This window comes from Rhinoderma darwinii, chromosome 3 (genome assembly GCF_050947455.1).
Source record: "Rhinoderma darwinii isolate aRhiDar2 chromosome 3, aRhiDar2.hap1, whole genome shotgun sequence".
Classification (NCBI taxonomy): Eukaryota; Metazoa; Chordata; class Amphibia; order Anura; family Rhinodermatidae; genus Rhinoderma; species Rhinoderma darwinii.
Window position 1 is genome coordinate 166,903,811 of NC_134689.1, and position 24,126 is coordinate 166,927,936.

General features: G+C 41.9%; 1 protein-coding gene across 4 annotated transcripts in view; it reads left to right on the top strand.

Moving 5' to 3' along the window:
* The window catches only part of TAFA2 (TAFA chemokine like family member 2), a 343,128-nt gene that overhangs the window by 107,271 nt on the left and 211,731 nt on the right, over window positions 1–24,126 (top strand). The gene's annotated exons all lie outside the window — the stretch shown is intronic.

The following is a 24,126-nucleotide window of genomic DNA, read 5'->3' on the forward strand; positions in this document are numbered from 1 at the left end:
ATTCAGTAACAGTATGAGGGTATTGTTCAGTCACTATGTGGTTATGGCATGGAGCTATTATTAAGTAACAGTATGGGGATATTATTCAGTAACTGTAAAGGATCTGCCAGGCACAGCTTCGGGGTTAACGCCCATAGATAATCAGTCTGCACCTGCTTCTATGTCTGTGAGTCTGACTCCATCTTCCACCACTCAAGGTGGCAGGCTTAGGAGTGGGAGAACCTATCACAGCCTGGCCAGACGGAGCTAGCTCCCGCCCTCTGTCTATTTATACCTGCCTTTCCTGTTCTTCCTTGCTTGGGATTTCTTCTCGTTTAGTTTCCTGGCCCTGCTGCAGCTTCTTGTACTATTGACCTTGCTTCATATTGACCCCGGCTTGCTGACTACTCTCCTGCTCTGCGTTTGGTACCTCGTACACTCCTGGTTTGACTCGGCTTGTTCACTTCTCTTGTTGCTCACGGTGTTTCCGTGGGCAACTGCCCCTTTCTCCCCCTAGCTCTGTGTACCCTTGTCTGTTTGTCTGTCGTGCACTTATTGAGCGTAGGGACCATCGCCCAGTTGTACCCCATCGCCTAGGGCGGGTCATTGCAAGTAGGCAGGGACTGAGTGGTGGTTAGATTAGGGCTCACTTGTCTGTCTCCCCACCCCCGTCATTACAGTAACTATGTGGTTATGGCATGGCAGTATTATTCAGTAATGTTATAGGGCTATTATTCAGTCACTATGTGGTCATATTGTGGAGGTATTATTCAGTAACAGTATGGGGGTATTATTCAGTCACTATGTGGCGGTATTATTTGGACCTTATATTGTGTTATTATTGGTAATATTGGTGTTATAATAGTGAGTTGTGTTCAGTAACAGTATACAGGTAATATTTCATCTGGTATAGTTGTATGATATAATAGCTGTATATGTATATAGATACATTTTTGTGTGAGAGGGGGGACATATGCTTTGGGGCTTGTAACACTCATGGACGCACTAGAAATGAGCGATGCAGTTTTCTGCACATCGCCTTCTGAATTGACTGCATTATTGATACAGTAAGGTTGTGTTCACATCTGCGTCGGGGTTCTGTTGATGGGTTTCGTAAGACCTTTCCGTTGAAGGAACCCATCGACGGAAAAGGAAAACGGAAACCATAGCTACCATGTGCATTATCATTGATTTCAATAGTAATGTTTCCGTTGCAAATGGTTTCAGTTTATCTCCGTTCCGTAAGGTTTCAGGGTTTTTTGGGCAGAATCAATAACCTAGTCGACTCATAGACATTCTATTGAGACCATACACAAAGGGAGGTGTTAACAGTTTTTTATTTTATTGTGTTAAAGACTATGCACACCTTTTAAAAACTACTTTTTGAGGTACAGCCGCTTTGTATCCTGTATATAGAGCAACTGTATCTAGCACTAAAACCTGTATTTGTCAGGTCCACGGGACTGACACTTTCAGTGATGCATGTTGAGCGGGATCAAGCTGTTATTGATCACATCTAAGTTCATATACTACGGTTTTAAATTAGAAACATTTTTGTTTTAAAGTTTTAATAAAAGTTCAAAGAAGAAAAGCTTTGTTTAGGCGTCTCGCAAGGGAAAAAGGGGTTGGGGAAGTTGCATTGCTTGTAAGGGAGAAGGCACACTTAATCCGCCACTGGGGTCATATCATCACTTCCAGGGCTCCTTGTTCTTCTGAAGATAGTTCTTAATGACATTGACTGTATGTTTGGAGTCATTGTTCTGCTGCAGAATAAATTTGGAGCCAATCAGACGCCTCCCTGATGGTTTTGAATGATGGATAAGTATCTGCCTGTATTTCTCAGCATTGAGGACACCATTATTGCTCAAATGCAGACCCAAACGCTTGCAAGGAACCTCCACCATGCTTCACTGTTGCCTGCAGACACTCATTATTGTACAGCTCTCCAGCCCTTTGGCGAGCAAACTGTGTTCTGTTACAGCCAAATATTTTAAATTTTGACTCATCTGATCAGAACACCTTCTGTCATTTTTCCTCACCCCAGTTCCTATGTTTTCGTGCACAGTCAAGTCGCTCGGCCTTGTTTCCACATTGGAGGAATTGCTATTTTGGCCACAATTCTCCAATAAAAACCACCTATGGCCAGACTTCTCCAAACAGTAGACTGGTGTACCTGGTCCCCCTGTTTTTTTGCCAGTTCTGAGCTGATGGCACTGCTAGATATCTTCCTATTTCAAAGGGAAGTAAACATGATGTGTCTTTGATCTGCTGCACTAAGTTTGCTTGTCCGACCACTGCGCCTACGACCCTGAACATTGCCTGTTTCTTTGTGCTTTGAGCTTGAACAGCACATTTTGAAATTCCAGACTGAATTTAAATCTTTGATTGGGAGAGACCTTGCCTTATGCAGTATAAATACCTTGTGTCTTGTTGCTGTGCTCAGCCTTGCCATGGTGGACCCGTGAAATTAAACTATCTTCCACAGCCTCATTTTTGTAGCAGAGTTTGACTGTTCCTCACCCAGTTTTAAGCCTCCTACACAGCTTTTTCTTTTACAGTTAATGACAGTGTTTTAACCTACATATGAAAATGATGATCATTATCACCTCTTCGGTGTAATTGGTTAATCATACACCTGACTATAATCCTATATAACCCATTACTTGGTGCAAGTGTAAGTAGAAGAATTCTGTTTTGAATGCAAGTGGTGATCACACCAAATATTGATTTGATTCAGATTTCTCTTCTGTTCTTTCACTTTGTATTTTGTTGTTTGATAAAAAAAAAAACTATTTACACTTCTATTTTTGAAAGAATTCTTGCTTTGCAGCATTTTTACACAACTGCCTAAAACTTTTGCACAGTATTGTGTATACAGGGTAAAAAGTATGGTGCAAAAGTAAAGGCCTGTAGTTAAAGTAACATCAGTGGTAAATGGCCAAAGACAGAAAATCAAAGCAAAACTGACTTAATTTCCCATAGCAATCAATCACAGTACAGCTTTAATTTTCAAGATCCAAATTTGAAATGTGCTTACATAGTGTGACATAAGATGGCAATGTCAAAGCAAGAAAAAGCTTTTTGCGTATTGGAATTTGCAAGAACGGGGTCTGTTGTGACAGCACAGCGAAACTTTCAGAATAAATTTGGTAAATGTACTCCGCATAGAAAATGCATTTTGCGTCTGGGCTGCCGAAAGACTTTGGAAGAGACAGTGAATAGGATTTGAGCCGTGTATGAGCATAGTCCTAGAAAGTCGACCAGGCTGACTAGTATGGAACTACAGGTGCCACAAACCACGGTATGACGTATCTTACAAAATCGTCTGCATTGTTCGGCAATACCTAAATGAAGCTCTGCCAGAACGTTGGATCGGCCGCGCCGGAAACAATTCACCAATGTTGCGCTGGCCTCCATGCTCGCCAGTTATAACCCCCCACGACATCTTTGTATGGAGCTACATCAATGACTCAGTGTATCTGCCCCCCCCAGCCACAGGATCTGAAAGGCTATAATTTTGCACTATCATTTTTGAATCACCCTGTATATGAAATGGATTTTATTTATTTGTATAGTGTACCTTTAAATAAACTTAATCAGCTGTATTTTCCCAAAATTACAAAAGCAGCTTTTTTTCTTTGCTAAAATGAGGTTCTTAGTCTGATATTTCAATAATAAAATAAATTCAATTAACGAGAATACATACCAAATTTTGTATTAAAGTCATCGTGACCTAGCAGAATTGAATGGGATTATTGAATATAAAAAAAGATGTGATCACACATTCCTGAATGATTTGTGTTACTTCTAAATTCTTTCATGTTGCCAAGATGTAAAAGTTGGCAGCATAAATCGAGTGACAGTTTTGTTAATTAACTTCACAATCCTTACTTAGTGGCACAAATCCCATTAGCTACTGAAATTATAATGTAGATATTAGATAAAACTTGTAACGGGCAGAAACCAGATCATGTTTGCTTTACAAATAAACTATTTTTTTTAAAAAAGATATGACATTATTTTTATATTTATCGTGCATTTGTATTTGATATATTCATTATAAGTAATTCCCTGTTATATTGGGGATTGCTATTTTGCAAAAATATGTTTTTGAATACTGACGGTATGCTAAACAAAGTCTGCAGCTAATAAAAGCGCAACTGCTTAAAGGATCTTCCAAAATTACTAACACATATGTATGTTAATGTTTCTGGAGGATCATAGAATTTAAGTTTTGTCAGATACACTAGTCATGTGGGCAGGCTTTTTTGGACTTCCTCTTAGTTTTGAAGTGACTACTTAGAAAATAACTATTCAAAAAATAAATTTATGATAAACTCTAGGTTTAGTGACCTTTTAATACCTTAACTTCATCAAATCTATACTGACATAAACAATGCCTGCTTGTGAAGCTGCAAGTTCAGGCCTCAGTGGGTGTTCCCTGTGAAGCATGCTTTACCACTCCCCCTCACATCTACCAATACTTTATCCTGTATGTTTTCTCATCCTCCGTCTCTCACTCTGACATGGCTGTATTTAAAAGAACTCAATAGCACTGCAAACAAGCTCCCTCGGCCTCACACCGTGACACCTTTCCATGCTGACTGCTTCCTTGCACTCCTCTTTTAGGACAGAGATAAGGGGCCATTATTTGTGTTCATAAATGAGTGTACTTTATTCATGTTTGTGTAAAATTATGCAATTATGTATGTACTGAGTAGGGGCATGACAAGATTGAACTGGGCTCCACATCCCTCCCCCCCAGATCTGACATTAAAAAAAAAAAAAATTTCATTCACCGCTCCTCTTTTCTTATCTGCAGGATACCCATCCCCTTTGTGTAAACCATTCTCCAGGACCTGATGTGGCATTCTGAGGGTTCCGGGGGGGGGGGGGGGCCTGCGGCCCTCTTCCCCTCTGGGCCCAGTCTCAGTTGCACCCCCCTGCAATCGTGATCGTTACACCACTGGTATTAAGTATCTTTGCAGGTATGTTTGAGTGTGTCTGTATGTGTGTGTGTGTGTGTGTGTGTGTGTGTATATGTGTGCATGCCTGTATTTAGTTAGTGTTCTTATGTGTGAGTGTGTACATGTGTGCGTGCCCATTTTTAAAAAAATATTTAGTAATATGTTTTTAATTTCCTTTGGAACTGGGACAGTTATTGTGATATGTTCCAGAGATATATATTGTTACTTCAATATCTAGCCCAATATTGTTTACATCATAAAATTTCTCATAGTTCCCCGACCCTAGTCAACACTACTAAACGGTGCCAGGATTTACCTGGTGTGGTTCACCTATGCTTTTCTAAAAGTGGCTGACAATGTTTAGTAAAACTGTGACTAGGAGGATATGCCTTTTTTCCCGACACAAATAAAAAACAGCAGATAATTAATCAACAAAATGAGCCAAAATTCTAGGAAAAATTGGATTAAAAAGTGTAGACACTTATTGCCCCTTCCTGGACAGTTTTGACACGTTTCTAGAAGAAGAAGAGTCATAACTCGGGTCAAATTTATTAATGTTCTGCAGCAGTTTTTGGGCGCTAAATATTGTAAAGCACATCGGTCATGAGGTAGTGTACGGGAGAGGAAACTAAGTAACATTTCTAGTGAGTTCTGCCAAATTTATCATTCTGTGTGCACCATTTTGAAAAATTGTATTCAATTTGCGCCGTTTTCACCGTATCAAAATACCTTGCATTTTACCACATTATTGATTAATCTTCTCAATTGAATGTGTTGGGAAGAGTAGCAGGTGACTAAACAGGGAATGTGGTGCAAATATGGTCCTGAGTAAATCTCTACCACACTACAAGCTGCAGTTAAGAAGCCTACTAAAAATTACATACAAAATCCACATTTCTTACTACAGCATTTTTTTTATTTCACAGAAATTCTCACATTAGGAATTAACCCTTTAAGTATGTCACTATTAGGGTATGTACAAGCGGCTTAGTTTCGTCCATTTTTCGTGCCGTAAACGGCCCTAAAAACGGCAGCAGAATGCCTTCAAACATCTGCCTATTGATTTCAATGGTAAAAACGGGGTCCTGTTTCCGAAAGGGCTTTTTTTGCGAGGCCGTTTTGAAAAACAGCCGTGTAAAAAAACGCTTGTGAAAAAGAAGTGCATGTCACTTCTTGAGACGTTTTTGGAGCCGTTTTTCATTGACTCTATAGAAAAACAACTCCAAAAACGGCCGTAAAAAACGCAGCAAAAAACGTGAGTTTTAAAAAAACGGCAGAAAATTCGGAGCTCTTTTCCCTTGAAAACAGCTCCGTATTTTCAGACGTTTTTTTGTTAAGCGTGTGAACATACCCTTACTTTAGTGATATATAAAGCACCCTTGTAGTCTCCATGTTTCGCTTCTTTGCTCAAATAGTTTGCTCTGGCTTGATTTCAGATTCTTGTTTTCTGGGTTAAAAAATGTTTCTATACCAGAACCCGGACCTCTCCAGGTATTACATGCCTTTCTCATTGTTTGCTCTGAACCCAAAATCAATGGCGTCACAGGGCATACTATTAAATCTTTAGTTTGTAGACTGTGGTGTTCTATTATGTACTATGTGAATCCAAGATTAAAGGGGTTGTCCAGTACCGTACAACTGATGACCTATCCACCGGATATTATCGGTGCGGGTACGACACACGTACCCCGTACCGTTCAGCTGCTCCAGTTGCCTGCGGGCACTGGATGTTATTGCACATTATGCGATGGACAGAGCCGGAAGCCGTTAGCTCCGTACATTGAATAGTGGCCGTGCTGCCGAACTGCAACTCTCCTCCTATTCACTTTACCCTAAAAGAGTGTTGAACAATTGTAAGAGGTTATTCAATTATTATCTGAGACTTGCGTCGAGAAATGTGGATGTGTAGACCTGCTTGTGTTCTCTTGGCACTTCTCTTAACTGGGAAACATCTATTTACAGCTGTCCCATATGACTAAAGGAACATGTGGCCGGAATTTAAGGTCTTATCTTTGGTTGGCACAAACTGTTATGGAGGCATCTGTTGCTGGCCAACACATGTATGGGGCATATGTGCTGTTGGAGAATCTATAACTTATATTTTGGAAGTTTGGGGACATTAAAATGTGGTCTCACTAAACATTTCCCAGAACCAGAGTTGTGAGAGCTGGATACTGTGACTGGAATTCAGCTTAACAGAATATTTCAAAGAATTATTGTGAGCTGCTGTATGTCAGATCTCTACTATCAGCATTTCCTCCAGATTTCTCTGCAATGCTGTTTGGCTTATAGCAGTTGATAGACAAGACTCGCTTCACATTGATTCTCACAAATTATCGGTTAGATGTCAGACACTTTATACTGCCCTCAAACTCTAGAAATTGGTTCTGTGAATGGTATAGTGGAAGGACAGCCACTACTAGTTTAATGCTTTATGAATCTCTTGTAGATGTCCTTGTTTAAAGTAACTCTCTTTGTCATAGACAGTTAGGCCCCAAACACAAGAGGGTGTTTTTGCGGCCGCAATTCCCCCGAAAATCCACGGGAGAATTGCGGCCCCATTCTTTTCTATGGGGCCATGCACACGACCGTAGTTTTTGTGGTCTTTGCACGGCCAGGGAGCCCGGACCGCAGAAAGAACGGGCATGTCTTATTACGGCCGTGTTCTGCGGTCCGGGCTCATTGAAAACAATGGCGGCGGCCATGTGCATGTCCCGCGATTTGCGGGCGGCCTGCGGCTGACAGTCCGCCACCGGCCGACCCGAAAATCACTGCCGTGCACACGGCTACGGTCATGTGCATGAGGCCTTACCTTTCTATTTTAAAACATAAATAAAAAATAGCACCTACTTTATAAATATTGTATTGTTAACCGCTTCCATCTGCCCCATGCAAATTAAGGTTATAGAGCCATTCCTGTGCACTGGGCACTCCTGCAAACAGTGGCATTAGATGGTTCGGGCTGTCATACTTACAGCCCTACCAGATACTGTGATAGGGAATTGAAACAATTAGTTCTCTTTAAAAGCCCTGAATACAACGCTCACACTGATTTTTTTTTTTTTAATCAAATACTTTTTATTGAACATTTTCATCAAGTACAAAAACATACTCAAAAGAATCCCCCCACCCTCCTCGAACACCCAAGCGGCCAGAAATAACAAGAAGGACAGGATCAGTACATAGACACAGGAAGTACTCGCCACACAGGGCAGATATAAATACAGTTACAGTATGTATCAGAAGACCTTTGTCAAAGGGTAATTTAGCATATACAAGCATAGATACATATTGTGTTCCAAAGATTCCTTCAAACAGCCTCGTACAGTATTACCCTTGATCACATACACATCAAGCCCCCATTATCCCACCCCTATACACTAGTAACCCTAACTACCTAACACCTCCACCCTCTATCTCTGCACAGTGAAACACATGCCAGACTATCAGAGTCCAGCCATGACGCCCATAGTTTGGTGAATTTAGCTGGCGCTGCACGTTTAAGAAAAACCGCCCTTTCATTAAGGAGAAACCGGTTCACCTTTGTTATAAATTTTTGCTCATTCGGAGGAGATGGCTGTATCCAATGCTGCGCAATCAACTTTCGGGCCACGTACAACAGTCTCCCTACAGCCACCTTCCCATGTGAGTCCAGAGGCAGCCCATCCACAAAACCCAACAAACAGACCTTAGGTTCCCTGGGCACCGACATAGAAAACACCCTCCCCACAATTGTCAAGAGACCGGTCCAGAACAGATCTAGTTGCGGGCAATCCCACAGGATATGGAGGAGATAAGCAGGCTCCAGACCACAGCAAGTAGTGTCAGGCCAAACCCCAAAACGATGCAGCATCACCGGCGTTTTATAGACATGATGTAATATATACAACTGAGTGAGTCTACCCCCTCACTCAAAGAAACATTGGGGACAGCCTCCATTATAGTAGACCACTGGTCTTCATCAATCCCAGGTATATCCCGGTTCCATTTACGCATAGCAACTAAAGGATATCTATCCAAAAATTTGGACAATAGCAGCTGATACACACCCGATATAATGCCTTTTGTATTACCAGAAAGGCCAAGGATTTGAATAACCACCGAAGACTAGGAAAATTGTGTCTGAAAGGCATGCCTTAATTGTAGATACCTGTGATACCTTAGATGTATACATGTCCTACATTGCACACATCTGGAATTAATGTTTTCCCATTCACTTAGGGCACGTGGCGGATTTACTGCGGAACTCCTCTGTGGACAGGCCGCAGTGGAATTCCACAGTCGACTTTTTTTGTTTCTATAGCTTTTTAGTTAACTTAGTGCAGACGTTACTGAAAACAATGGTGCGGAAACTAGCTTGCGGTGCAGAATTTACATTCTGCAGCATGCACAATCTGTTGCAGAGAAGCAGCAGATTTTCATTGTGGATTTCAGCCTTTGCAGTGCATCGCTGCAAAATCCACCATGTCTAGACAAACCCTTAAGGCCTGGTTTACACGAGCGTGTGCATTTTGCGCACGCAAAAAACGCAGCGTTTTGCGTGCGCAAAAGGCACTTAACAGCTTCGTGTGTCATCAGCGTATGATGCGCGGCTGCGAGATTTCCGCGCAGCCGCCATCATTTTGACAATCCGTTTGGATGTTTGTAAACAGAAACGCACGTGGTGCTTTTCTGTTTACATTCAGAGTTTGACAGCTGTTGTGCGAATTACGCTGTTCGCACGGAAGTGCTTCCGTGTGACCTGCGTGATTTTCACGCACCCATTGACTTCAATGGGTGCGTGATGCGCGAACAGCGCACAAATATAGAACATGTCGTTAGTTTTTTTTTCAGCGGACTCACGCTGAGCAAAACTCACGGACTGTCTGCATGCCCCCATAGACTTACATAGGTCCGTACGACACTCGTGAAAAGACCTTAATATGCAAATTTTGCTGAAGATTCGTTATGTAAATGCCGCAAATTTGCATTAAAATCCGCAGTGGAAAATTTCTGCCACGTCTGAACTTGCTATTACAGTCACAGCTGTAGAAAACATTGCAAAAAAAAAGTGCCCTGTGTAAACCCAGCTATAAGCCTTTTTCTCATTTTGGAAGTCAAAACCAGGGATGCAACCTACACAGAGAAAAAGTAACATGAAGAAATTTGCACCTCTTTCGTGTTTTGGAACCACTCCTAGTTTTGGCTTACAACTACTGATGCAAAATACTGCCGTGTGAAAGTGCCCATATAGCGTGATAGCGTGATCGGTTAATTTATATTGTGTTACTTTTACACACTGATGTAGAATTTCCATGCACTCTACACATATAAAAGAAAATTTAATTAGCAAATGATTGTTAAGCAGATAAAATGTTCACAGGGTTTCAAACAATTCCCTTTTATAACATGTTTGGATTTAATTGTATCTTTTCTGTTTCATTATAATTAGTATTATTGATGTATTATTTCTGTTTAAATCATAGGCTGGTGTCCCATGGAATAGATATTTAAAAAAAAGACAATAAGGAATAATTTCCAAACCAGTGCTTAGATTCAATGGGACATTGACCTTTATACCATAGATCTATTATACATCGTGTAAGCCTAAGACCTGCAGTTTGTATGTTAAGGTTAGTTGCTGTCAGTCAGTGGTCACTTAAGCATTGCTCTGAGTTGCCATTTCTGCATCAGAGTTCTGGATAGTTAGTAATGATTGGTTGGCATGCCAATCCATATTAGAGCTGCTGATTAGGTTTTATGCACTGCATGACACCATTGTGTGGGCACTGATGGGTGGTATTTTAAGTGCACTATAAGATGCTTTTATTTGTACACTGTATGGCAGTATTATTTGAACATTGTATGCAAGCTTTTACTGTAAGGTGGTATTATGTATGTACTATGTGGCAATATTACTTGGGCACTATATGGCAATATGTTCTAAACCACTTTTTGTTATATCTGTTATGCTGGCACTGAATGTTGGTTTTATGTAGACATTGTTAGTATTACCTGTCTGAATTATGGCGGTTTTATTTGGGCACAACATGGCCATATTGTTTTGGTTTATTTTGTTACTGTATGGTTGGTCAATTTGTTTATTGCTCACATATGTTAGTCCTGGTTGCTTATTTATTGGGACAATTTCACAAGAGACAACGGATTCCCAAGTTAAAGTATGGTATGTCATATTCAAATATACTGGTTTCTTCAATATGACTGGAACTGCATTTTTTTCGAGACTGCTTGACATTGGGCTTAATTTCATTTTATTAACATTTTGTTTTAGTTTTGCAGTCAGCCCATGCTTCCATTTTATGCAGGTGCTTATATAAATTTTTACTAACTGGTTAATTATCACGGATTGGTCTAATATATGATTTTAATAAATCAGTATATTGTTTTAATTCTGCTTTCTTAGGCCTCATTTACACGAGCGTATTATACGCGCGTGCGACGCGCGTGTTTTTCACGCGTGTCGTACGCACCTATATTAGTCTATGGGGCAGTTTAGACAATGTGTGAATTTTACGCAGCGTGAGTGCGTTGCGTAAAACTCACGACATGTTCTATAATCATGCGTTTTTCACGCAACACGCACCCATTGAAGTCAATGGGTGCGTGAAAACAACGCATGACACACGGACGCTCATGCGTTGCATGCACGAAAATCACGCAAGAGCTGTTATGTCCATGCCAAACAATCTATAAAGCTAGACAAAGCAAACCCAAACCAGGAAGTGCCTGCCTTTCCAGTGCGAGGGGGCAAGTCTAGCCAGTGCCTGGAGACTTCAGTCAAGAATTCTTGGAGCGTATCATCTATTCTACAGCCATGCCGCGCGGGATGGATGTGGAGCGCCTCATCCTGTTTGTCCAGGACCATCGTGCTATATGGGACACCAGATGTGAGGAGTACCACAATAGGATGGTAAAAGAGGACGCATGGGAGTTGGTGGCAAAAAACATGTTTGAGCAAGAGTGGGAGACTGCCAGAACCCGGGACCGCACTCGGTTGGGTGAGTACCACGCATTTTCTGTAAATGCCTGTCATGCCTATTGTAAACCTGGGGCCCTGTATGTGTATTCCGCTCATTAGTACGAAAAACTTAGGTGGAGCAGGTGCTTCCCCGTGTCACACGTCATTGCCACTGCAGGGCCCTTCATTTAGAAGTGAGAGGTTATAGTTCTGATGGCGTGTTATGTTTTTGTTATATCCTACAGTCCAAGATATCAAGACACGGTGGCGGAGCTGCCGTGATCAATTTAGGCGAGAGATGGGTGACAAGGGACGCAGCGGAGATGGGTCATCTCGCAAACGGCCCTACATATACACCAAGCAGCTCATGTTCTTGAAGGACATCATGGATATGCGCACGTAAGAGTTAATGCCGTTGCATGAGTCTAATGTGTGTGTGCCAATGTCCTGTTTGCCAACGTGTTGTTGTCGCCAATGTTAGATATTGGATTCATACGTTTTTTTCTCCTTGTAGAACCACCGACAATTTGGAGGACACTGCAGAGGAGACTGACGTGGGGGAGGCTATGGGAGAGCCTCCTGCTCCCAATGTCCTGCCGCCCAGCCCCGAGCCGACACCCCAGGAGCCCGCACCAGGGCAGTCTGCACGGCCGGTCGCCTCTCCAGCCCAGGAGCGCCCCGTGCGAGCCCGCAGTCGGCGTGTTCGTGTACCACAGCCCTCCACAGCAGCCCAGGTCGATTCTCGGGTACTCGACTATCTGAGGCGAGCGGCAGAAGAGGACGGGAACGATGCCTTCGGCCGCAGCATTGTCCCCCTCCTACGCCTGGTGCCCATGGACTGTATGGGCCGTCTGCAGGCGTCGATCGTCACTTTGATCGACGCTTGGAGACCGCCCCACAATCCCCATATGTGTTTCACGGCGATAGAGCAATGGCGAAATGCATACATGCCGCCATCCACGCCCCAGGTGGCTGGCCAATTCCACCCTGTTCCCCAGATGGGCCGGCCGCATCCATTCATGCGCCCTATGGCTCCCCACTTCGCAGGGCCCACATTCCACCCACCACATCAGCACCACTATGCTGGCGAGGAACAACCTACCCAGCTCCAGGTCCAGCATAGTGGTGCTGAAATGCAGGCATATGCCTCCCCAGGACAACTATACCAACACCTCTGAGTGTGTTGGTGCCAATATATTTGGACGGCACTGTTGTGTGTGGTGCAGGCCTGGCCACGTTTGTTGTGGGATCATGTTTTTATTTTGTATTTCGTTACACCATGTTGGTGTCTAAGTTTTTGTGCCCAAAATTTGGGTTTGGTCCTAATCCGAAAATAAAAATATTCATGGTTAATGGTTTGATTTTGTTTTATTAATCATTTATACCACACAACACAAGGTTTGCCACACATTTCCTTTGCCTACACGCTCACACACTTCTGGCCTTTTGGACCAATGCATGCCCATGTGATATGAGGTTTTAGTTAATCTCTCGGGGTTTGACATGGCTTGAAAGGGATTGCAAAGTTTAGGTCCTGCCATGGGCCCCGAAGCAAAATAAGTACACTTGCAATTGGACTTCCCTAACTGGAGTCCGCACAACAGGATATATGGGGAAAGTAAGTCGGCAACTGTGTAAAGTCCTGCTCAAACCCCGAGAGATATAAGCTCGCAACCCGCGTCAAGGGTCCTCATGTTTTGCGAGTCCCAACCCCAACCCCCAAAATAAACCCCCCAAAAAAATGGCCACATCTCACGTGGGTAGTGAAGCCTCAAAAGAACATTCACCCCTTCAAAGGTCATCAGCCCCCCACGGTGCTGGTCCAGATGGGCACTCAAAATATGCGGCAAAAGTATCACGCACTCGAAGGCCGGAAGAGACAGATCGGCCTAGAGGATTCACCGGGACATTGTCAGTGGTGCCTGCATGTGTTAGGATATATTCTGCATCAAAGTTAGCATCATTAATGCGGCAGAAGTTATGCAGAACTACACCCGCTTGTATAACATGTGTGACATTCGGCATGGACAATTGCATTGTTGAGAGAAAGACACGCCACCTGTTTGACATAATGCCAAAGGCACATTCCACACATCGCCGAGCTCGGCCCAGGCGGAGATTGGACATGCGCCGACGGTCATCCAAGCCCCTTCTTGCAAAGGGACGCATGACTTGCCTTGTGAGTGCAAACCCCTCATCCGCCACGATAACATACGGGATTGGGGGCCCGCTGGAGCCCGGGAGGATGGAAGGTTCCGGCACCGCCAATCGCCTATTCACGAGTCGTTTTCCCATTCTTGATGAACGGAATATGCGTGCATCTGCGGAGCTGCCATACGAGCCAATGTCTACAACACTGAAACAATAATTAGTGTCCGCCAAGGCTAACAATACCATAGAAAAATACTGCTTGTAGTTAAAGTATTGGGAGCCACTGCGTGGTGGCTTTCTCACACGAATGTGTTTGCCGTCTAGGGCACCAATGCAATTTGGAAATTCTGTAGCTCGAAGAAATCCCTCTGAAATACTTAGCCACTGTTCTGTCGTGGGCTGAGGCATGACCGTGCTCTTTAACCTCTGCCACAACACGACACAGGTGGATATGACAATGAACGAAATGGTGGTCACTCACAAAAGAAATTCAAAATGCAACGAATGATAACTATTGCCTGTGGCCAGAAATCTAGAAAACAACGAGAAAGAAAAACAAAGGCAGAACACATGTTAGTGGGGGGCTGGTGAAGCAGACAGCGGCATGGACTAAGTTCTAGCAGTTTCACACATACCTCAAGGTCACAAGCAGCCGTTCCTCGGCCGAAATGCAGCGTCTCATGTTGGTATTCTGGTAGGTGAGACCAGAGCGAGTTTGCGCAAGCAGAAGGTCAAATGTGGCCACAGACATGCGGCAGAAGGCACGAAATTTGTCTGGATGCCGGCATAAGTCCTCATACAGGGTATGAAAATGGCATTTTATAGTACGTTGGGCCACAAGTGGATGAACCCAAATGCGACTTCTTACAGGCGTTTGGTCCTGCAGCATGTGTCGGCGCTCGCCAAACCGACGTGAGATCATCCAGACAAGAAGCACACGCGCCAGCGCTGGCGAAGCCATAATAGTTGGGTGGCAAGGCAATTCCAACGTGAAGGGAAAAACACACACGGTGGTTTCTGCAGAGGCGGAAATAAGGTTCTAAACATGCTTCTACCAGCAAGCATGGGTTGGGCCAGCTGGCCTATTTGTAGGCTGGCGTACCACTAATCCCCTGTGCGTTTTTTACACGCGATGCAAACGCTAGTCGTGCGCGCGTTTAAAACGCAACAAGGCTGCGTATACGCAGTGCATACGCAATACAAACGCGCGCAAAACGCACACGCTCGTGTAAATGAGGCCTTAAGTTGTATGAAATCCAGGCTACCATTTCATTTAGTGTATCAGTTGCTGAACTTTAAGTATATATTACTTCATTTTATTTACCCTATGTCTTACAGAAATTTTTTTTCTTTTGCCCCTAGCATCTTTTAGAAATAATTTTATTCTATTTTTTATATTTTGCCGTGGACAATGAGGACACTTTTTCTCAAAGACAGTTTTGATACGAGGAATCCAGTGTAATAAAGCTTCCCTATTAGAAGGGATTTGTCTACTTTAAAAAAAAAAAAATGTTTAACTCCTCAGTGACCAGCCTATTTTAGGCCTTAATGACCAAGCTAGTTTTTTAATTTTTCCATTGTCACATTCAAAGAGGTATAACTTTTTTATATTTGCATCGCCATAGCTGTATAAGGTCTTGTTTTTTGCGGGACAAGTTGTATTTTTTAATAGCACCATATTCGGGTACATATAATTTATAGATTAACTTTTATGAACTTTTTTGGGATGGAATAGAAAAAAACCCAGCAATTTCGCCACTCTTTTTTGCATCCTAAATTTATGCCGTTTACCGTGTGGTATAAATATTATGAACAAAACACTAGAAAGACCCTAGTAGTCAGCAGGCTTAGAAATAATACTATTTGCCTGAGGCAAGAAAATGAACCCAATTTACCAACTACCTATACGAAGAGATTTTTTCTTTTTATTTAAAATTTAATTTTATTGGTTCAATTTAGACTGGTCACAAGTCCATCTTATTGCAGAGAGTCTTGATCCCCTGAACGCATTTCTATTGGCTCCACATCATTACACACCCACTCGCTCGTCATATGAGCCAAATGGACGTACACAGTATTAGATATCTATCCACTATCAACACAGCACATCTTGCCTTATATATTATACGCTGTCAGTGTTAGTAATTTTAATCATGTGTGGTTTTTTTCAGTATTTTCTAAATTGAATTAATAACAGTTTCATTTTAAATAAAAATAAAAAATCTCTTTGTATAGGTAGTTGGTAAATTGGGTTAATTGTCTTGCCTCAGGCAAATAGTGTTTAGTAGTGTATAAAAATTATGATAACGTTATTCAGCGGGTTGTTACGATTGGGATGATACCAAATTTATATAGTTTTCTTATGTTTTACTACTTTTACACAGTAAAAACACTTTTTTTTTTTCCAAATAAATTTTTTTGCGAGACGACTTGTAGTTTTTATTGGTATCAGTTTGGAGTACATGCAACTTTTTGATCACTTTTTATCAAAATTTTTTGAAGGCAGGATGAACAGAAAACATCAATTCTGGCATTGTTTTTAATTTTATTTTTTACGGCGCTCATCGTGCGGATTAAATAATTTATTACCTTTATAGTTTGGTACGGTACGAACGTAGCAATACCAAATATACGTACATTATTGACTCTTTTTTTTTCCCCCTTTCATAAGGAGAAAATGGGGTTTTGAATTTTTTTTACTTCGGATATTTATTTATTATTAACTTTGTTAAACTTTTTTTTAGTCCCACTATGGGACTTTACTATGCGATCATTTGATCGCTTTTATAGTACACTGTAATACATCTGTATTGCAGTGTATTATCCCTGTCAGGGGAATTTAACCCCTCTGTGACCAGCCCGCGTAGATTAACGGTCTGCAGCGCTGGTCCTTGTGCCTGCAGCCCGTTAATCTACGTGTTCTCCTAACAGAGCGCACAGTGATGCTCCTATGCCCAGCATCTCTCAGTACTAACTGCTACTAGCAGCCTTAGTACTGAGGGAAGATATCGGGTCGGATCAAAACGGTGGTCCCTGCCAATTAACTCTTAAGTGTGGCGGTCAATAGCGACCCATGCATCTAAGGAGTTACAAAAACATTGGCACCTCTGTGACGCGATCGCGGGGTGCCGATGGTTGCTATGGCAACTGGAGGGCTATCAAAGGCCTGCGGATCTGCCATCTACGAAAGGCGATTAGGTCCTGCTAGAGACAGGACCTAATATACTGCCAGTCAGTCTGAAACCGACAGGTATAATACCCTGCAATACATAAGTATTGCAGGGTATTATACCAACGATCTATCAAGTGGACCTTCAAGTCCCTAGTGGGACTAAAAAAAAAAAAAAAAAGTTACAAAAAATAAAGAAGTAATATGTCAAGTAATATTATTAAACATTGTCCCCTTTCCGTTACCAAGTCCTTTATTATTTGAATTTTTTTTTAGAAAAAAGAATAAACTATGCATTATTGGCATCGTCTCGTCTGTAACGGTCTGAACTATAAAAATATGTTATTTATCTGGCATGGTGAACGCCATACATTTTTTTTTATAAAAAAAGCAATACCAGAATCGCTATTTTTTAGTCACTTCACCTCCCAATAAATTGAATAAATAGGGATCAAAAAGTCGCATGTACCCAAACATGGTACCAATAAAAACAACTGTTTGTTCTGCAAACAAGCCCTCACACAGCTTTCTTGATGGAAAAATAAAAAAGTTATGGCTCTTAGAATAAACAAAAACAAAATATTTTTTTTTAAATAAGTGATTTTATTGTGCAAATCAGGTGTGGACATATCGCCGGTGCAGCTGGTTTGGCTGCACAGGGGCACACTCAGCTGCCCTAAGCGCTGTGTGCATAGATCGGCACAGGGCCCCCATGCTCCCCCCTGGGAAAACACCCTATGCAGCGCTCCGATCGTCACAGGAACGGGGCAAAGGAACTAGAATTGTAGTTTTAATGGGGGGCTTCATGACACTATATACAAGGGGGAGGTAGCTGTGTGACACTATATACAAGGGGGGGTGACCAATCAGCGTCATACACATTCAGTGTGATTGTGCAGTGAAAGAAGCTGGGCTGGAACAATGAGAAGTGTATGACACTGATTGGTCACTGATTGGTCAGCATCATACACTTGTCTTCACAACGTCCAGTTGATAAAAAGTAAAAACACGCCCAGTTGTCTATTAACCCCTTCAGGACCCAGCCTGTTTTGGCCTTCAGGACCCAGCCAATTTTTTCAAATCTGACATGTGGTAATAACGTTGGAATGCTTTTACCTATCCAAGCGATTCTGAGATTGTTTTCTCGTGACATGTTGTACTTTATGTTAGTGAAAAAATTTTGTCCATAATTTTGGTATTTATTTCTGAAAAACACCACAATTTAGAAATCATTTGCAAAGATTAGCATTTTTCTAAATTTAAACGTATCTGCTTGTAAAACAGATAGTAATACCACACAAAATAGTTACTAGTTAACATTTCCCATATGTGTACTTTATGTTTGCATCGTTTTTTGAACATCCTTTTATTTTTCTAGTACGTTACAAGGCTTAGAACTTTAGCAGCAATTTCTCATATTTTCAAGAAAATTTCAAAAGGCAATTTTTTCAGGGACCAGTTCAGTTCTGAGGTGGCTTTGAGGGCCTTATATATTAGAAAGTCCCCATAAATCACCCTATTTTGAAAACTGCACCCCTCAAGGTATTAGAATCAGCATTCACAAAGTGTTTTAACCCTTTAGGCGTTTCACAGGAATTAAAGCAAAGTAAAGGTGAAATTTACAAATTTTTTTTTTTTTTGCCGAAATTCATATCTAATACATTATTTTTGTAACACAGAAGGTTTTACCAGAGAAATGAAACACCATATTTATTGCCCAGATGCTGCAGTTTCTAGAAATATCCCACATGTGGCCCTTGTGTGATAATGGACTGAAACACCGGCCTCAGAAGCAAAGGAGCACCCAGTGCATTTTGGGCCTCCTTTTTTTAAAATATATTTTAGGCACCTTGTCAGGTTTGAAGAGGTCTTGTGGTGCTAAAACAGTGGAAACACCCCAAAAATTACCCCATTTTGGAAACTACACCACTCAAAGAATTTATCTAGGTGTATAGTTAGCATTTTGCCAACACATGTTTTTCGCTAAATTTATTAGAATTAGTCTGTAAAAATGAAAATCTACTTTTTTTCTGAAAAAACATAGAAATGTTTAATATTTACAAGAAATAATAAAGAAAATGCACCCCTACATATATAAAACAATGTCTCCTGATTACAACAATATCCCATATGTGGTAATAAACTGCTGATTGGACCGACAGCAGGGCTCAGAAGGGAAGGAGTGCCATTTGGATTTTGGAGCACGGATTTTGCTGGATTGGTTTTCGGTACCATGTCGCGTTTGCAACGCCCTGGAGAGACCAAAACAGGGGAAACCCCCCAAAAGTGATCCCATTTTTGAAACTACACCTCTCAAGGAATTTATCTAGGGGTATAGTTAGCATTTTGACCACACAGTTTTTTTGCAGAATTTAGTGGAATTAGGCAGTGAAAATGAAAATCAACTTTTTTTCTGAAAAAGCTTAGAAATGTTAAATTTTTACAAGGAATAAAGGAAAAAAAGAACCACAACATTTGTAAAGCATTTTCTCCTGATTACGGCAATACCCCATATGTGGTAATAAACTGCTGATTGGACCCATAGCAGCGCTCAGATTTTGGAGCACGGATTTTGATGGATTGTTTTTCGGTGCCTTTGCAACGCCCTGGAGGGACCAAAACAGTGGAAGCCCCCCAAGTTACCCCATTTTGGAAACACCCCTCATGGAATTTTTCTAGCGGTATAGTGAGCATTTAGACTCCACGGGTCTTTTGCAGAATTTATAAAATTAATATCACAATTTTTTTCCACTAAAATGTTGAATTTTCTCATTTTCACAAGGGATAAAGGAGAAATAAACAACCAATTTTTGTAAAGCTATTTCTCCCGGGAACGGAAATACCCCACATGTGGTCATACGGTTTTTTCATTAGAAATTAATTAACCCTTTCAGGACTGGTCCATTTTTTGCTTTCTTATTTTCGTTTTTCACTACCCGCCTTCCATGAGCCATTTTTCTTTTTCCGTCAGTAGAGTGATGTGAGGGCTTATTTCTTGCGGGAGGAATTGTAGTTTCTATTGATACCTTTTAAAGTGCCATAAAAAGTACTGGAAAATATAGTAATATAGGAAAAAAATCTGATTCCATTTTTGGGGGTTTTCGTTTTTACAGCTTTCGCTGTGCGGTAAAAATGAAAACTACAGCAATTTCACCGTGCGAGTTAAATAATGGTATATTGTAATAGTTCGGCCTTTTTCGGACGTAGCGATATCAATTCTGTTTATTTTTTTACATTACTTTAGAAGAAAAATGGGAAAAGTTTTTTTTTTTAACTTTTTCCTCTCACTACTAATAATGTTAATTCTTCTACACATTTTATTAGTCCCCTTAGGGGACTTGTACCAGCGATCATTGGATCGCGGGTACAATATTCTGCAATACTAATGTATTGCAGTATATTGTTATTTTTACAGACTCCTGTAACAGCGCGATCGCTGTTCCTGTCCGTTAGTCTCAGGTGTCAGCTGTAATACACAGCCGACACCCGCAGCGTATGGAGCGGGCTCAGCACGTGAGCCCGCTCCAAACATCAAACCCCGCACCATGACATGCTATTAAGTCATAGTGCACAAAGGGGTTAATGCACAGCGGATGGTGTGAATATTGCAATTTTCCACTGATATGCCATTTTAGTGCATAATATGTTGTGCCCAGTTTGTGCCACTGAAGACAAATACTTCATAAAACGTTAAGCGTGTTCTCCCGGGTATGGCAATGCCATACATGTGGGCGCAAACTGCTGTTTGGGCACGCTGCAGGGCTCAGAAGGGAGGGAGCGCCATTTTGCTTTTGGAGCGCAGATTTTGCTTGGTAGTTTTTCTGTTTCGGGTTTTGCTGGTATTTCAGTTTATAATGTGGGGGCATATGTAATCTGTGCGGAGAACATCAGGGCATAATAAGCGGGTATAATAATGCGGTAAATAAATAATAATTCATAGATGTGTGGCCAGTGTCGCACTGATAAAAGGTGTCGGATGTTATCCGCTTTTAGAAAACACTGCACATTTTGCATCGCCATATTCTGAAAAATTAGGAAAAAAATGCAGTGTTTGTTTATATAACTTATGACTTTTAAAACATTTTTATTACTTTTTTTAACTTTTTTCACTTGTCCCACTAGGTGACACTTAGACTTGCAGCTCTGATCGCTGCTGGAATACATTACACTACCTACGTAGTGTAATGTATTCCAACTGTCATTGTGACGTAACAGTCACACTGACAGGAAGCCTCGGAGGACCGGCCGGAGGCTGCTCCACCGAGGCTTCCATACATGGCAACCTGGAGGTCATTGTCTGACCTCCGATTGCCACGACAAGCATCGGTAGCCCCCACGATCACTTCGTGGGGGCTGCCGATGTGCTTCAAACCACTTAAATGCGGCGACGGCAATCTGTCGCCGCATTTATGGGGTTAAGTGCCAAAATCAGCGGCGATGGTCCGCTGACCGGCAAGGCTGGAGTGTCAGCTGTCAGGGACAGCTGACCTCCCGGTTCCCGGACACTGTCCGTTAGGACAGTGTGCGCCGGGAACTACTCCGCAACTGTACGTCCTGATGCGGGAACTAACCCTTCTGCAGGACGTACTATTGCGGAGCAGCGCGGGAAGAGGTTAAGAAACTAATTAGCATAAATCTAAAATTGTTCATAACTTTGTTCAAAATTATCGTTTGTCAAAATAAAAGCCACTGTAGTAATCTACATTACAGCGCCGATCAGATTATGTAGGAGATAGGGCACTTATAATCTGGTGACAGAGCCTCTTTAATGTCTCATAAATTGTGCTTTGCAATTCCAAATTTCTGACTGGTATAGACTTTGCGCAGTTTCAAGTGTGTCAGAGGGTAGCGTACACCTCGCACAATCGCCATGTCCCCTTCATATTTTCCACGGAGGAGCATCTAGTTTAACTGCCATGTTCATACATATGGCCTGTTATATTTCTAGTGCAATATTAATTTAGTTTTTTTGTTTTTTAATTTCAAAGTCCACGAGGTCAAAACTCGCTGGAATTCTCGCCGGGACCAATTCCTTCGCGAGCAGTCGCAGATTGCCAAAAACGGTCAGGAGCCCAGCAAAAAAAAGTCCTACATGTTCACAAAACAGCTCATGTTCCTCAAGAAAGTTATGGAACTTCGTCCATAAGTAAATTGGTTTCTACTTAATTTCAAGTTAATATTTTAATTTTATACGAAAATATTCTACACGACATATTATAGGCCTATTATTAGTTTTGATTTCAAATTGTATGCATATTTTTTTTTTGGTGGAAGCTACGCTTGTACGAGGGCTGCTTCCCCTTTTTTTTAACAATTCCCTCAAAGTTTCAGAAAATGACCGTCCAAACAGGTTCTAAACGATTGTCGTCCAAAGAACCATAGGTCCGAGCACTATGCCATGTTCATGACAGCTGATAGTCATGGGTTCACGTAGTCACAACACCCACCAATTTGATGTACAGTACATGGCCTACCTTGTGGATAATATATCAATTATGCAAAAAGTAATTTCCACACATAATTTTTCATGTACTAAAATTTTTTTTTTCCTTTAAAAAAATCGAAGAACAATTAACAATCTGGAGCAGGCACAGGAGGTGGACAGCGACGCCACACAACTGGAGGAGCCGAAGGCAGAGTCGACTCCACCCACCGACTCACCGCGTGTCCTAACTGAGGACTCCATGCAGGCATCTACCACTTCTCCCATTGCTTCGGCTGAAGTAACTCCACGAAGTGCAAGGCGCAAACACGGGTCTGTTGCGGTGGACAACAGGGCTGTAGTGGAGTCCCATGTAATAGATTCTCTGAAACGAAGAAGTGCGGAGATCCCTGAGGAGATCTTTCCACGAAGCCTCACCCCACATCTGACATGTCTCCCTGAAGACAGGCATCTATGCGTCCATGGAGCAATAATTGTGATGCTCCAGGCAGCAAAGCCACCAAATGACCCAGGGCCGATCTTCCGGGCAGTTGACTTGTGGCGGCTGCACAACGACGAGCAGACAGATGGTGGTGGGCAGCGAAGTCATAAAGCACAACACACTTACCAGCAGCATTTTAGGCCCCTGTTTTGAGTCCTCACAACCATTGTTCAGCTAAGATAGAGGCCTAAACATACGACCAGATGGCCCCTCAACTAGCACGCAAAGCTACCAGGCAGGTAGCGGACCAAGCTACCTGGCAACAAGCGGCCAAAGCTACCAGAGTAACGTGGCCTACCCCTACCAAGGGCACCATCATGGCAAGGAATTACACGAGAGACATGTCCCCGCTCGACCGGCTCCCTCTCCTGCAGGCCCAGACCTTTTCCAGTTGTAATTCCTGTTCATATGTTTATGTTTTTATTCACCATGTTGGTGATTACGAACCATGTTGTTTTTTTTTTTGGTGTTCACTAATAAACCGTTTTGAGTTTACCTACAAATTTTATTCATTTCCAAAAACTTTGTATGATCAAATTGTGTGCCATTTCTGAGTAAGATAAGCTGCAGACGGATCATTCAACACATAATGAGGTATTTGTTTATATTTTTGCAAATTAAATTTTTAGCATAGACAAGGTTTTTCGCCTTGACCAAATACTATTTTCGGTTAATTTTTAGAATTTATGTTCGAAATTAAAAAATGTAATTTTCAAAAATATGTAAGCTCACAAACCCACGTCAAGGGTCCTCATTGCCTTGCGAGTCCCTCCACTAACCAAACAGGTATACATTTTTAAACTGAGTAAATAACAACTAAAACCATTCTAGAAAATTAACGAGCAGCACCAATAGAGTCCTGCTGCCAGGTAACTGTTCCCTCAGGGATCAGGAAATATGCAGCACCAAAAACTTCATGTGACCTTCCTATGGGTGTTTCCTGGGACATGTGATAAGTTCAGAAGGAAAACCGGAAAA